This window comes from Vanessa cardui, chromosome 29 (assembly GCF_905220365.1).
Source record: "Vanessa cardui chromosome 29, ilVanCard2.1, whole genome shotgun sequence".
NCBI classification, from domain to species: domain Eukaryota; kingdom Metazoa; phylum Arthropoda; class Insecta; order Lepidoptera; family Nymphalidae; genus Vanessa; species Vanessa cardui.
This window is the reverse complement of record NC_061151.1, coordinates 6225024-6242417: the sequence shown is the minus strand read 5'-3', so window position 1 is coordinate 6242417 and position 17394 is coordinate 6225024. Positions and strand designations below refer to the sequence as shown.

Below are 17394 nucleotides of genomic sequence, written 5' to 3'. Positions count from 1 at the left end.
CAGCTCAATTGATGAAAAAATTAGCATATTTAATTCTCTCTTAACCGATTTATTGGATGTACATGCCCCATTAAGACCTATTAAGCTTAAGCACTTACCGGCTCCTTGGCTAACTCAGGATATTAGAGCACTCATGGCTAAGCGTAATGCTGCGAAGGCCAAATATAAAAGAAATCCAACTACTGACAACTTGGAAAAATATAAACATCTACGAAATCGTTGCAATAAACTCTGTCGTGATGCTCAGCGTAAGTTTATTGCAAATGCTATTGATAATAGCGGTACATCCAAGGTTTGGCGGTTTTTGAAATCGCTGGGAATCAGTCGTCAGCGGGAAACTATTTCTTTTAATATCGAACTTGATGATCTTAACAGACACTTTCTTTCTTCTTCTTCTATAAATATGTGTGACAAACTTAATACAATCAACTTTCTTCATACACTGCCTATTCCTGATAACCCTCCTTTCGAATTCAGCTCTGTCACCATTAGCGAGTTAAGGAAGCACATCCTTAGTATTAAATCAGACTCAACTGGCTGTGATGAAATAAGTCGAAAACTTATTCTCCTTACCCTCAACAATATTTTACCTATTTTATGTCATATATTTAATTACTCCCTGTCAACTGGTACTTTCCCTTCTATTTGGCGCAAAGCTCTAGTGATTCCTATTCCTAAAGTTTCCAATCCCTTGTTACCTTCTCATTTTAGACCTATATCTGTGCTTCCTTTTCTCTCGAAGGTGCTAGAACGTGTAGTCCATTCTCAACTAAGCCAATTCCTCTCTATAAATAAAATCCTCTGCCCTTTCCAATCTGGGTTTAGAAAAGGCCATAGTACAGTTACAGCACTCACCAAAGTATGTGACGATATACGTAACGGAATTGACAACAAATGCGTAACTATACTAGCTCTTCTTGACTTTTCGAATGCTTTTAATACTATCGACTATGACATATGCTTGGCAATCCTTGAATCTCTAAACATAGGTTCTATTGCTGTTGATTGGTTCCGTTCTTACCTGTTCAATCGACAGCAATGCATAACGGCAAACAGTAGGTCTTCACCTTTTTTAGATATCGCTTCCGGTGTCCCGCAAGGTGGTGTACTCTCTCCTCTTCTCTTTTCTATTTTCATTAATACTCTCTCTACACTTATCTCTTCCTCCTATCATCTATATGCTGATGATCTTCAAATATATGTTACCGCTCCCTTGGACGGTATCGACGAGGCTGTTGCAACTTTGAATAATGATTTGGTAAAAATCAGTGAATGGTGTAGATCTTACGGTCTCCAACTGAATCCAAGGAAGTCGCAAGTAGCTGTTTTTGGCAGTCCTAAGCTTCTGTCGAGGGTCAAAGACAAAATCCTATCTCCAATCATGCTTGATGGCCACACACTACCGCTGCAAGAAATTGTTAGAGATCTTGGACTACTTCTGGATGCTTCCTTATCCTGGGTACCTCAGGTTGCAGAAATGAGTCGTAAGATGTATGCCATCATTGGTTTTTTAAGGCGATGGAAAAATCTACTACCCATCAAGGCTAAGATCAGCTTAGCCAATGCATTTCTTTTTCCAATATTAGATTATGCCGACGCCTGCTACATTGATTTAACTGAAGACCTTCTGAATAAATTAGAACGGCTGCAAAATTTGGCCATTAGATTCATATTTGACCTGCGTAAGTATGATCACGTTTCGCAGTATCGGTCTCAGTTAAAGTGGCTGCCAATCAGGCTTCGAAGAAACTTGCACGCCTTATCTCTTCTCTATGCTATTTTATATGTTGAGCATACACCACCTTACCTTAAAGAACGCTTCAAATTTCTTGGGTTTGATAGCACACACAACCTGCGTTCTAGTGAGGACAACAAACTTGTCACACCCTGCAGTCGGACACAAACCTACAGCAACTCTTTCACCGTGAAAACCGTCAAACTCTGGAATGCACTACCCACTGATATACGGCAGTCTAAATCCTTGGCAATATTTAAGCATCGTTTGAGAAACTATTACCTATCCATATCTAAATAATGTATGCAAGTATATAATAATATGTAGTTTATATTTATGTATATATGTATGCATATTTTAATATATATTATATTTCTATGTATGTATTATTGGTATGTAGTTATGTGTATTACTATACCTTAGTATAAATATTATTATATTGCACTTTTCCTCATTTTTTCATATATTTTTCTTCACTTACCTGTTTTTGTTCTAAGCTCCTATCACCAAATGTTGTCTGTGAGAGATCGCTATAAGCGATAAGACCGCCTTTGCGCACCATGTACTTATTTTATGTTTTATATTTCCCCTTTTTTTTCCGTGTGTTGTGCAATAAAGCATTTTAAATAAATAAAATAAAATCAAATCAAAATAAACTTTATTCAAGTAGGCTTTTACAAGCACTTTTGAATCGTCATATTACAATTAAGTGAAGCTACCACCGGTTCGGAAAGTAGATTCTACCGAGAAGAACCGGCAAGAAACTCAGTAGTTACCTTTTTTTCAACTTATCAAATAGACGTTACGGCCTCCGCACGACTGAGAAATCTGTTTTTCTTAGTCGCACCGCAAAAGGAGACGCACACGAGGCGTTTTAGACCTCGCTCTGCATTGAAGTGTTAATAAAATAAACAGAAGAAAAGAAATCAATCATAAGGTACCAAAATTATCGCTGAACAAATAAAAAATATAGAAGTCTTCCACTCGTTATCGAAGAAAGGATTCCATTGAACGAACTGGGCCGAGCGTGTTTGTTAATGATAATTAGTGAGCTACCGTGAAATGTAGACCTCGAAATGGTTAGATAAGACAGTAGGGTTGGGTCTTGTGTCTTCTAAGCCGTCCGTCATCGGAACGTCATTGACAGTGTTTATGTACAATTAAGTTCAGTAAAAATAGTAAAACGACGTAAATATCTTTAAAAGTTTTATTAAAACGTTACATAAATTGTGACTACATATTTACAGTGTTAGTGATATCTAAAATAAAGTGATAAGTGCTGCAAATACAAAAATATAATTTAGCGTACAGTGGAAAGTTAACTTGTACCCACTAACAATTAAATTAAATATAATACTAGGTTAAAGTGTTTAATAGCCAGAAAAGTTCATATAAAATAGTAATAAACCTGGACACTTAAGAATCAATTACCATTAAGTATAGCGATATAAAACGAAATTAAATTAAAATAATTTTACAAAATACTATTAATTATTATAAGTGCCATCTAGCATCCATATTCATAATTGCCTTGTTGATATTAACGCAGCGTTATGACGAATAAGTGCAATCATTGCGGTAAATACCTCGCAATAATAGATGGCGCGAAGTGTAGCAAATGCGCTATGCTTTATCATAGAATGTGCGTTAATATAAAGCCGGGAGACACTATTCCCAAGAAAATACTGTGCAACAATTGCAAAGTAGGAACGAAGCGTACTACCCCTGCGAGCGCCAGTAGCCATCCCTCTCCCAGCTCAGATACAGAAAATGCAGAGGACAATTTCACAGATGCTGATGAAAATAACTCTGAAAAGTCCCTCGCTCATGAGATAAGGCTGTTGCGATTGGAATTTTCTTCGGTAACCAGGGAGCTGTCGCGGCTTAGTACGACTATATCCGAATTTAATAAACGGGTGGACAGCGTCGAGAAACGCTTAGATAATTTAGAAAAAATTAATCAGGAGCGACACTCGGATATTGTCGATAAAAATGCGACCGAAACAATTGCCCAACTGCGATCCGAATTGAATGACCGTGACCAAGAGAACCTGCTAAATGATATTGAAATCTCGGGTTTAGAGGAGAAAAATGGCGAAAATCCAACCAATATAGTAGTTTTAATTTCAAAAAAAATTGGGGTGCCACTGGAGGAACGCGACATCGTCAGCGCTGAGCGTTGGGGCCCGCGCCGTATAATAGCCGATCACAGCAGCCAAACTCGGCCGCGGCCAATTGTCGTGCGTCTCGCTCGGCGCGCCGTCCGCGACGAAATGCTACGAGCCGCGCGTGTGCGCCGCGGCTGTGACTCATCGGGAATCGTCGAGTCGGTGCCTAAGCGGCTTTATGTTAACGAGCGTCTCACTCCGATGAATCGCCATATATTTTATAAAACACGCGAGTTAGGTCGACGCGATGGATGGCGATATATCTGGACACGAGGAGGACGCATTTACGCTCGTCGCAGCGGAGACTCCGAAACTCGTCGTATACGCACGTTGAGCGACACAATTAAGTTTTTTGGAGACAATACCGTTTGATTTTGAGCTCATATAAGATTAGTTTATTAGATAAATTTAAAGAATATATCATACATGTAAAAACAAAATTAATTCGCAAGCAGGTTAAATTAATTTCTCATATTTATTTAAAGTGTATTATATTTTATATAATTAAGTTTTCACTTTGTGGCAGTATCATACTTCTAAATAGTAATTGTAACGATGTATTATTATTATATTTAATTATATTATTTGCTTTTAAAAGTAATATATGTAACAATTATTGTGAGATGCCGAATGTAATATGTAAAAGTAAACTTCATACGAGTATAGCGTATATTTTGGAACTCATGCATCGTTCACAGTTAGCCAGTATAATATACATATTTGATTTTTTAATATATTATATACATGCGTAAAATGAATAAGTCAAAAAAATTAAGAATTGGCTTTCTAAATCCTGGCTCACTTGGTACTGGTCATGATGAGTTTTTATATGCAATGGATCGCCACAACGTCGATATCATGGCACTAAATGAGACTTGGCTACGTGAGGGGGAGGACGCCCGAGCCCCAAGAATTCCAGGATACTCATTGCGTCACATTCCTCGACCTGCGGAAATACGTTCCCGTGGCGGTGGAGTCGGTTTTTATATAAAACAGGGTATTTCTGTTCGGACCCTTAAACACCCAGAGACCATAACTATTGAGCAAATGTGGTTAAGTGTTAATATTAGGGGTAAAGTTTTAGTCATTGGTACAGCATATAGACCGCCTTGGTTAAGTACGCAAATTTTTATTGATGCCATTACTGACACATATGGCGCTTTGCCATATCATGATCACATACTATTGGTGGGCGATTTTAATATCAATTTCCTAGATACAGGTAATGTAAATACAACTATGTTTACAGACTTTCTCACATACACAAATATGACGCAATATGTTACCGTTCCCACACATTTCACAAGTCACAGCGAAACCCTCCTCGATCTCATCTGCTCAGATACCAACGTCGAACGAGTGTGGGTTGACTATGTAAGCAATTTAAGTGATCATGCATTTTTATCGTGTGAGCTTAATATTGAAAAAGATAAGCCCGTAACGGAAAAAATATATAGTAGACGATTAGACGACATAGATTTAGACCAATTAAAATATTATTTAACCGCGCTTATTAACTGGGAACTCATAATTTCAGATCAAGACATTAATAAAACAGTTGCAGCTTTTAATGACAGTATCCTGTGGGTATTTGACACATTAAGCCCTATAAAGTTGCGATATATCAAAGAATTACAATATCCATGGGTTACTTATAACATCAAATTAATGATGAGACGGAGAAATGAAGCACAAATTAGATGCCGTAGTACGAAGATAGAAGCTCATGTTAACTATTATAAGCAACTTAAAAAATCAGTAGAATCGGCCATAAATACAGAAAAAACTGTTTATTTTACTTTATTTATTAATAATAATTACAAAAATTCGCGATACTTATGGTCACATATTAAACGCCATATCAACATTAATAACAAGAAAGACAAACTTTTGCCCGCTCATTTTGATGATCCAGATGGTATTAATGATCACTTTCTCCAACTACCAGGCAGGCCTCAAGCTTCTCAAACTGATATAGCATACTTTAACAGTCAACTTTATGGTGATGCTACATTCTACATCAAAACTGTTGATTGTACAGTTGTCAATAAAGTAATAAGTAGTATTAAATCAAATGCTGTTGGGGCCGATGGAATATCTCTAAAAATGTTGTTGCTCATTATGCCTCATATTCAAGAAATTATTACTACGATAATTAATATGTCTATTACCCAGAGCATATTTCCTATAATATGGCAGAAAGCGATAATTAAGCCTATCCCTAAAAATAATAATCCCTCAGAAAATAAGGATCTACGGCCAATAAGTATCCTGCCATGTTTATCCAAAGTATTGGAAAAAATAGTATATAATCAGCTATCTGATTTTCTTGAGACCAATAATATATTACCCATGAGACAGTCAGGATTCCGTAAACGTCGCGGTACTGCAACTGCACTGATTGATGTGGTTGACGAAATATTAAACGCGCAAGATAAAGGTAATGGCACTATACTAGTTTTGTTGGATTACTCTAGGGCATTTGATACGATTAACGTCTCTCTTTTACTAGCTAAACTACACTACTACGGACTTAGCGCAGAAGCTATACAATGGTTCACCAGTTATCTGGGTAGTAGAACGCAAACCGTAGAACTTAAACATGAAGATGGCACCATAAAATCATCGCAATGTAGGCAAGTTCTTAGAGGTGTACCCCAAGGATCGATACTTGGTCCTCTACTATTTATTATATATTGCGCTGACGTAACAAAGGTCATAAAAAACTGCCGTTACCATATGTACGCTGACGACATACAAATATATATATCTTTTCCACCTAATGAAACTCATAATGCTGTACTTAAGCTAAATGAAGATTTAAGAAACATAGCAGGTTGGTCAGAAGCAAATTGTTTAGCGCTAAATCCACAAAAGTCTAAATTTGTAATACTGGGCACGGCGAATCAAATACAACTGATATCAAGGGAAATACCTATGGTTAAAATTCAAGATGAACCAATTGAAAGAGTTACAGAAGCACGTAATCTTGGCGTACTTATGGACGAATGCCTTAGATTTGAAAAACATATTCATAATACAGTTAAAAGCTGCTTTTATCGTCTGAAAGTTTTATACCAAATAAGAAAGTTTTTAAAGGTAAATGTAAGAATCCGCCTATGTGAATCATTAGTATTATCCAAATTAAATTACGCCGATGTAGTGGTGGGCCCAAGACTATTGCAACGTACAAAAAATTTAATTCAAAAGGTGCAAAATGCTTGTGCAAGATATTGCTTCGATATACCTCCACGTACGCATGTCACACAATATTTAAATAACGCAGGAATTATGAGAATGGAATACCGTAGGCAACTGCATTTTGTGACGCTCTTATTCGGGGTAATCAAGTTCAAACTTCCACCATACCTTTATAACAAGCTTCGTTGGGCGCACGATACGAACACATACGCAACCAGATCGAAATCATATTTACTTCTTATGCCTCTCCATAGAACGGCCGCCTTCCGTGGCAGTTTTCGATACGCCGCCACCAAGTGCTGGAACAACCTTCCACCGCCATTGAGGAACCTAAATATAATTCATAATTTTAGAAACAAATACAGAAAATTTCTTCTTGATAAACAAAAGCAAACATAGCAATTGATTTTATTTATCTTTGTTAATTTAAATATAATATAATGATTTATATTTAATTGTATACATATGTATGAATTTATATACATGTTCGTGTGTGTGTGTGTGTGTGTATAATATGTAGGTATGTGTGTGTATGTAGTTGTATAGATGAGATTTTATATATGTATATGTCATAACTATAAAATGATAATTCAATATAATCTTATAAATTTTTTTTTTTTTAAATATGTAATCAAATCTACTCACCTTACAGTGCATGGCCCATTGGCAAGATGGAGTATTGATCAGACTTGGTTAGACTATTTAGTGAATAGATTTCAACCTCTATTTGATTGTTATGATATTTGTTAAACGGCACGTCTCGACCTGCTTGCGACCTTCTGTAATAATATGTTCGCTATATTAATTTATACCTCCAATAAATGCAAAGAATCAAAAGTAATATTATTGTGATTTAGATTATATTAAAACACATTTAAAAAAAGAAAAGAAAAACAGAAATTGGTATATATTACTTACTTATTATTATTAATTCTTTTTTTTTTTTTTTCTTTCTCCTTAAATAATTCGTAGGTGATCGAATATCTTTGTGATCTCAGCGTAATATAATTTAGTTTTAAATTTTAATCCATTGTGCTACACGTCCAACCTCCACTGCCGCCGCGAGGTACCTGAGGGCTGAGCGCATCATACTATCCTAGACTTGTTTTGATTTCTGTTATGTTTTTACTTTTATTTTTTATTTGATTTTAACACGACATAATAGTGGACTATTGTCAATGTCGTTCACTTGACGTACGGAAATAAGGTGATCACTGAAAATCAGTGCTGCCGTCTTTGCGAATTTCACACATAGTACGAATCGTATTTTAATTTAAGTATAGAAAAAAAAAACTATATAATTTAAATCGTTAATTTTTTTTTTTTTTTTTTTGTGTGTGAAATTCCTAGGCCGACAGCAAATGCTGAGTGATTTCCCTTTTTGTGGCATCGTACTGCTATGTAGGCAGCATTTTGTTTTCATTTATTTATGCCTCTTTTTAAAATCTTTCTTAGATATTATTTAATTGTATTGTTATTTTAAGTTTTTGTTTTTTTTTTTTGTTGTATTGTTTATGTCACTGATGTATCAACACGATGCTTACAAATAAAAATTCTTTCTTTCTTTCTTTCTTCTTCTTTCTTCTAAGGCAAGAATGGATTTGGAGGTCTAAAGCTGTTTGAGCAACTGAGACTTCTGGATAGAATTTAAATTTGTTTAATATTTATTTACTTTCTATCAGTTACTTTTAAAACAGCAATGTTATAATTTGAGTATATTACATTAATAGCCTATAAATTTTCCACTGCTGGGCCAAGCCTTCTTCAACTTTTGAGGAGAATATTTGGAGCATATTCCACCACGCTACTCCAATGCTTACTGGATACACATATGATCTAATTTCATTGGAATTAGACACATTCTCACGAGCACGAGATGAATTATAAACACAAATGCAATAAGCACTTGAAAATTTATTCGTGCTTGCCTGGGCTTGAACCTGTAATCTTCGGTTAAGATGCACGCGTTCAAACTACTGGGTCATCTCAGCTCATTTTGACTATATACAGATATGTAAACATATATTATGTACATTTAAATTCTTAATTAGTCGGAACGTTATGTGGAGACCAAAGGGCAGTTACACCGGTAGCTTTCCCCTAAAGTCAGCTCTGGTTGTAATTATATCACTTATTTCGTTTAAATAAAGAAGAATGAAGGACAATGGAGAAAAACCCCCCAAATAATTTGAGACAACAGGCCAAAAGAAAAAACTTCTAGAAAGAGTGAATTTTACGAGAAATTCGTAGTTTTCATCCATCGATAATTACTAAACAAAGCATACAAGTACATTTAATGTTAGAGGTCGTCAAAAGCTAATTGACATGTGTATGGACAAAATCTAAAGTTTTTAATATTTTTACAAATTATTCTATATCATAGCGGACAGACAAATGAGCCATTTTATGTTAAGTGATCAGCACACACCCATAAACATGGGCTCTATCAGAAATACTAACCATTCCTTACATCACCAATACGCCACCAACCTTAGGAAATAAGACTTCCTTGTAAATGTAAGGTACCACCTTGGGAACTAAGATATTATATCCCTTATAACTGAAGTTATACTGGAACACGCACCCTTTTAACAGATACACAATAGTAAAAAATCTAGAACATCTGCGTAGTGGTATTTACCCAGACAGGAAAATTCCTACTGCAAGAGTTTCTACTCGCTTACTACCTAAACTATATATAAGTGAACTTGACGCTTGGAACTTTTCGGGTAAAACTACTCTACTAATGGCAGGAAACATTCTGGAGATCTACAAATTCTGGAATCCAAGAGAGGATATTTATGAGACCTTTTGGGGCCTCAAAAACAAATAAAGACATGACCATTATCGGTGACCCCTAACGCCTGGGGTCCTGGTTATAGCACTCCCGTGCCCTGATTTAAAACCTACCTATCAGATACATCCTAGCGAGTACGTTCACCGTCAACGCGCGTGAAGTACACACGTCAGAATGATTAATTAATTGAGAAAACATATACATATATATATATACATGAAATAAGTCACTTATGTATATATTTTATGAAGTCATTAACATAACAAATGACAATGCGGCTATAACTGCATCGAACCGGTTCGAAGCAGCACTGTCATAACTGCATTGTATTAAATTAGACGTAAAAACGTTAAACGCTATCTGAGCGTTTAGTAATCATTCGAATAAGCTACGTCATTTAAAATTGTTGTTTATGGAAAAGGGGGTGTTTATTATACCATCCCATCTTGAAAAAAGCTACCCGATATTGTAGGAGTATTAAGGCATCATGACTTTTAAATTTTAAAAGTATTTAATGTCCATCGTATAGGTTTACAAATCGTAATTTGCAAAATCAAAATATACTTTATTGAAGTAGGCTTTTACAAGCACTTTTGAACTGTCATTTAACAATTATTTTAAGTGAAGCTACCACCGGTTCGGAAAGTAAGTTCTACCGAGGAGAACCGGCAAGAAACTCAGTAGTTACTCTTTTTCACCATTTAAATAAACAGTCATATACCAAAATATACTATACACATACACATTCTCTGAAGTTGTGGATATCTTTATAGCTAATAATTCTATTTATAATGATATTTCTCTGTTAAACGTAATTATTTATATAACTTTATTATTGTAATCCTATGTGGCCTTCTGAGCTAAGTTAAAACAAACTTTACATCAAATTTCTGTAACGCTGTTGATTATAAATATATCATATCTACATAGCATAAAACAAAGTCGCTTACGCCGTCTGTATGCTGAGATCTTTTAAACTACGCAACGGATTTTATACAATTTTCATCTCTGTGGTAGGGCTCTGTGCAAGCCCGTCTGGGTAGGTACCACCCACTCGTCAGTTATTCTACCGCCAAATAACAGTACTCAGTGTTGTTGTGTTCCGATTTGAAGGGTGAGTGAGCCAGAGCTACAGGCACAAGGGACATAGTATTTTAGTTCCCAAGGTTGGTGGCGCATTGACGCTGTAAGGAATAGTTAATATTTCTTACAGCGTCATTGTCTATGGGCGATGGTGACCACTTACCATCAGGTGACCCATATGCTCGTCCGCCAACCTGTACCGAAAAGAACAAGATTTTTTCTTTGTATTTTAACCAAATCTAAGAATTGTATAAAGGCTGTTACTGTACTCGAAAGAAGCCGGGACAGATAACTGGTATATATTTGATCTTTATATTAATTACAACAACAAACAAACCATTACATAGTATAAAACAAAGTCGCTTACCGCTGTCTGTCCCTATGTATGCTTAGATCTTTAAAATTACGCAACGGATTTTGACGCAGATTTTTTTTATATATTAAATAATAATAAATAAATAAATATAAGACAACATCACATACATTACTCTGATCCCAATATAAGTAGCTAAAGCACTTGTGTTATGGAAAATCAGAAGTAACGACGACACAAACACCCAAGACAAAATAGAAAAGTAATGAACTTTTTCTACATCGACTCGGTCGGGAATCGAACCCAGGACCTCGGAGTAGCGTACCCATGAAAACCGGTGTATACACAACTCGACCACGGAGGTCGGTCAATTTTTCGAGAAGAAGGTTTTTGTATATAATACATGGACAATATAGTAAAGAAACACTAATAGTTTAGACATTCTCTACTATATTTAGTATCAGCATCCTGTGCGAAGCCGGGTCGGGTCCCTAGTTTTTAATATATTTCAATTCAATTACTTTACAATGTCACAAAAATATAGAGCCCAAAACAAATAGATTTGAACTGCTACTTTATAATTTCTATATCAATATTATAATATCATTAATGTGGACGTAACTCGGTCTGTCTATCTGTCACTCTTTCACGACCAAACCAATGAAACGAATTTGAAAAAAGTAATTAGTAACTAATGAGTTTCTTGCCGATTCTAGGTAGAATCTACTTTCCGAACCGGTGGTAGCTTCACTTAATTGTTAAATGACGATTCAAAAGTGCTTGTAAAAGCCAACTTGAATAAAGTTTATTTTTATTTTCATTTTTGATTACTGAAATTTAGAATGAAGCATACATGTTAGTTTGCCCTTGACAAAGTTGACAAACAACATCCTAAAACGCTAGCGAAGTCACGGGCGACCACTATATACATATATATACCAATTACTGATTCTGAACAAACTGCTTCTTCTTTCTTACTGAACGAAATCTCAGAAACTACAACACCTACTAACTCAAAATTTGGCAGGTAGGTTCCTTATAGGGTGTAAACATCCGCTAAGAACGAATTTTATGTAACACAACCCCTGAAGGAATAAAACGGATGTTTTTTTAAATTTTTGGTCCATTTTGGGCACATAGAGTTTCGACTAGTCATCTAATATTCGTAACTGAAATCATTCGAAATAATTTCGTACCGTAACTGTATTTGATACTGATATTTTTTAGGGGGCAAGTATGAGAGGAAGGACTTTCAAGTATTACGTAATGCAATTCGGGGGAGGGGGTGTCTCGTAAAACCTTACGATGAGATGAGGGGCATCGATTTTTTTTTAAATAACAAAATTAAGGAATCCAAACTCTCAAATCGGCAACTCTTTTCATTTACATTTTACGGGGAATCCATCTATTGTATTAGTCAGGTCATTTTTTATTTCTTAAAAAATAAATAAAATATACACGTAGGTGTTGTGGACTAAAAATATCTTGTTTTATTCAGTATTATTACCACAAAGTCCATTAGAACTATACCAAAGATCATAACTATAACAAAAAGTGTTAGTATATATAGTGCGTACGTTAGAGGGGGGGAGGGGCTTAAACAACAACAACAACAGCCTGTAAATTCCCACTGCTGGGCTAAATGCCTCCTCTCCCTTTGAGGAGAAAGTTTGGAACATATTCCATCACTCTACTCCAATTTCCTTCACTGCTGAGCACGAGATGAATTATAAAGACAAATTGAGTACAAGAATCAGCGGTGCTTGCCTGTGTTTGAACCCGCAATCATCGGTTAAGATGCACGCGTTTTAACCACTGGGCCATCTCGACTCACTGGGCCATCTCGACATCTTCAAAAATTGCGTTACGTAGTACTTGAATGTTCCCTTACTCATATATCCGATCGGAACCGTAATAACGACTTTAGACCTCCGTGGTCGAGTAATGTGTGTTCCTGGGTTCGATTCCCGGAAAGTCGATTTACAAAAAGTTCATTAGTTTTCTATATTGTCTTGGGTCTGGGTGTTTGTGTAGCTACTTACATTGGGATCGTAGTAATGTATGTGATGTTGTCTCATATTTATTATTATATATTATAACATCTCTGGTTTCTATATCCGGAACATACAAAATATAATAATACTTATCTCCTTACTAGTAACAAGTCGTAGATCAGTAGAGTTATTACAAAACAAATAATGCGATTAAACTGGTTCGAACTGGTTCAAACTAGCGTTTACGAGTTTATAAACCAGATATGCTTCTGTTCGGTTTTATAATTACTTATAACAAGGTAAATGTTTTAATAATATTGAAGGGCATTCTTGATGCTTAACTTTGACCACAAAATCTACTGAAATATATTTAATTCAATAACCTTACAGTACTTTGGTGTACCACATTATGTAGAATGCCGATGCAATAGTAAAGTAAAAAAGTAACAGCAAGTAAATTTACTGCCACCGCTGCTGGGCTAAGGCCTCCTCTTCCATTAAGGAGGGGTTTGGTACATATTCCACCAGGCTGTTCCAATGCGCGTTGGTGGAATGCATTCATAATGAAATTAGACGCAGGCTTCCTCACGATATTTTCCTTCACCACCGAGCACGAGAGAGCTGAGATAGCCCAGTGGTTAGAATGTGTGCATCTTAACCGATAATTTCGGGTTCAAACCCAGGCAAGCACCACTATATATATGTGCGTAATTTGTCTTTATAATTCATCTCGTGCTCGGCGGTGAAGGTAAACATGGTGAGGAAACCGTCATGTGTCTAATTTCATCGAAATTCTGCCACATTTGTATTCCACCAACTCGCATTGGAACAGCGTGGTTGAATATGTTCCAAGCCCTCTCGTCAATGGGAGAGGAGGCCTTATCTCAGCAGTGGGAAATTTACAGGCTGTTACTTTACTTTACTATTCCACTTAACTACTTATTTCCACTTTAATTTTACTTCCAAAATTCAATACAACTTCACCTTCACAGTGAATATCATAGATTAATCAAGCTCTGGACCAATGATAACGCGTCTAATTGCCGTCAATTATTGTTTATTTGGCTTTTTTTCCTGTAATAGTTGGAAAAGAGCTTACAAGTAAAATAGTAATATGGACACAAATTAGATGTAGCATCGGAAAATGCAATGGAATGAAATTAAAACCGATTACTGCCGATTTACACAACCAATAGAAATAGCTCCCTATCGCGCCATTCGACGCTATTCGTCGCTATAGATTCACGCGTCAGAGAAAGCAAGTGCATGTAAATCCACGCGTCAAATTGACGAATATATTAGGTCTTATGATATTACAAGTTATTACGTTTGTGCAAATATCATATTCGCATGAGAAATTAATGTTGATAATTTGGGATAGCGTACTCAATTCGGATGTGGTCGGTTTTACGAATCTTGCCGTCGCGACATCTAAGTTGTGTCGTACTATACATAATTAATAAAGATAATAATACTATGTTAATAAAATTTATACTTCATAGCACAAAAAATTATGTAGCTTTCTGACAGTTTTTTTTTTTTGAAATTAGGTCATTATTTCCATAAAACTCAAACTCAAATAACTTTATTCAACATAGAAGCATTACACTCTCTTATTGATGGTCAATTGAAACACTACCACCGGTTCAGAAAAGAAAATACCCTGAGAAGAACCGGCGAAAGAAACTCAGAGGGTTTTTTTAACCAATCGTCCAATATACAAACAAATATTAACTCACAATATTAGTATACATATATTATTGCATAGTAAAACCTCTTTTAATATGCCGTTTAATTTTCTTTTTCATCTAATTAGTTCAGTTTTTTTCGAATCTAAATAAGTTTACCTTGAAATATGTCATAATCTACCAAACTATGACATATATATGTGTATGTGCAGTGAAATACTTATTTTTTTTTCTATTTTGTCACAGTTCCAAGCAGACGCGAGATTCTATTTTAAAACCAGTTTGATCCAGCTCGACGCTTGCTCATGCGCAGATTGCTTGCGTTTTATTATACAGTTTTTAGTATTTCATTCGCATAAATACAGGGCTAATTGTATTTCGATAAAATAATTGCATTTATGGTTGATTAAATTATATTAATAATGAAAACTTCAATTAATTTCTCAAACTTTCTTCATAAAATTAAAAAAAATCAAAATATACTTTATTCAAGTAGGCTTTGCGAGCACTTTTGAATTGTCATTTAACTTTTTTTATATTGATTGAAGCTACCACCGGAAAGAAGATTCTACCAAGAAGAGAGAGTCGGTAAGAAACTTAGAAGTTTCTCTTTCTCAACATTTAATAAAGTCATGACGATTAAATCTACAGTTCATTTTTAAAGGAAAAGACGAGAAAACACGAACTCAATTATATAAATTTTCCGAATGACGGTATATTTAAAATAATAACTTTAGGCAATTATAGCGCAATTTAAAAGACTACTAACGCCATCTACTGACAAAGAAATAAAGTAACACGAACTTTGAAAACATAAAACTATCACTTAAATTTTTTGCCCAAATGTACTGTATTCAAAAAAGCTATTTCACAACATTATATAAAATGTATAGCTTCTAGAAATGGTAGCAGGTAGTACTATGCTTAGAGATCTTGAAGTTTCTGGGGGAGGAGATCCCTTATTAATTTCCTGATGCCCCAGTATCTGTAAATTCAGTTTTGCAAGCTACCATTGGTTAGGAATAAAAATTAAGCCGTGAGGATTCATCAGTAGTTACTCTTTTAGGTATAACAATGAAATAAACAATTAAATTTATACTCTAGCTGACAGCTCATACATTCTACCGCACCGTGAGTGAGCCAGTGTAACTATAGTTACAAGGGACGTAGCACTTCTTAAGGTCGGCGGTGTATTGGAAAACAAAATATTTTTTGTCTGTCTGTCTGTTTGTTCCGGCTAATCTCTGGAACGGCTGGACCGATTTTGACGGGACTTTCACTGGCTGATAACTGATATAAAAGAGAGTAATTTAGACCACAATAATACTTTTTGTTAAATTCAAACGCGTATATGTTCGCGGGCACAGCTAGTCATCTATATAATGATATTTAGTGAGTAAAGTAACATGTACATGTCTGTACATGTTCTGGGCTGAGACCTGTCCCATTTGAGGAGAAAGTTTAAGTTTCCATCGCGCTACTCCAACAAGATAATTAAGAATCAATATACAAAAACTTGAAGCAATTTTGAGTCCTTTTTTAACCAAACTGTGGAGGGTGTATGAAATTAAGCACTATTAACTTTTACGAGAGAAGATTGGACTCAGTAGCGATTTGGGGGGGTCTATGCCCAGCTCGTTACGGTAGCATGCGAAAGCGATCCTGCAGCCATCATTGAAAAGACTGAGAGGGTACCGATGGTTCTTTAGTGGGTATTCCGGCGTCCAGATCATCGGAGAGTACCACATACCCCCCCACTTCCATAACGTAGGGAGAAGGGCGTAACGCGTTTTTCCAGCGAGAAAAAAGATCTATGTCCAGCAGAGGAATTCAGGCTGATCATGATGATGATGATGAAGGAGTGCAGCAAGCTAATATAATAATATATGCATTAGAAATATATTTCAATAAGGCATTACACACACGATGCGTTCAACATCGCTAACGTTAATCACTATATAAATTACTAGTAGTCACCCGCGGCTACGCTCGTTTTAGGGTATTGGATATCATGTATTAGGAAAAAAAGTACCCTATGTTCAATCTTGGAGTTCAAGTTTGCTTCATAGGAAATTTCATCAAATTCGCTTCAGAGTTTGATCGTGAAAGAGCGACGGACAGACAGAGTTACTTTCACATCTATACTAATATTAAAAAAAAAAAGAAAAAAGTAAAGTATATATAGTGTTTGCCTGAATTTTAACCCGCAATCATCGGTTAAGATGGACGCATTCTAACCACTGGTTCATCTCAGCTCAATATACTAATATTATAAAGAGGAAAACTTTGTTTGTTTGTAATGAATAGGCTCAAAAACTACTGGACCGTTTTAAAAAATTCTTTCACTATTCGAAACCTTCATTATCCATAAGTAACATAGGCTATATTCATTGCTAAAAAAGATAAGAAATCCTT

General features: G+C 35.6%; 1 protein-coding gene and 1 long non-coding RNA gene across 2 annotated transcripts in view; both read right to left on the bottom strand.

Annotated features, from left to right (window-relative positions):
* Positions 1–17394, bottom strand: part of LOC124541819 (P protein-like) — an 81270-nt gene that overhangs the window by 41438 nt on the left and 22438 nt on the right. The gene's annotated exons all lie outside the window — the stretch shown is intronic.
* On the bottom strand, positions 7235–8323 carry LOC124541820. The gene is made up of 3 exons (XR_006967296.1): positions 8023–8323; positions 7750–7883; positions 7235–7434 (listed from the first exon to the last, which is right to left on the bottom strand). It is a non-coding gene; the product is annotated as an uncharacterized LOC124541820 (long non-coding RNA).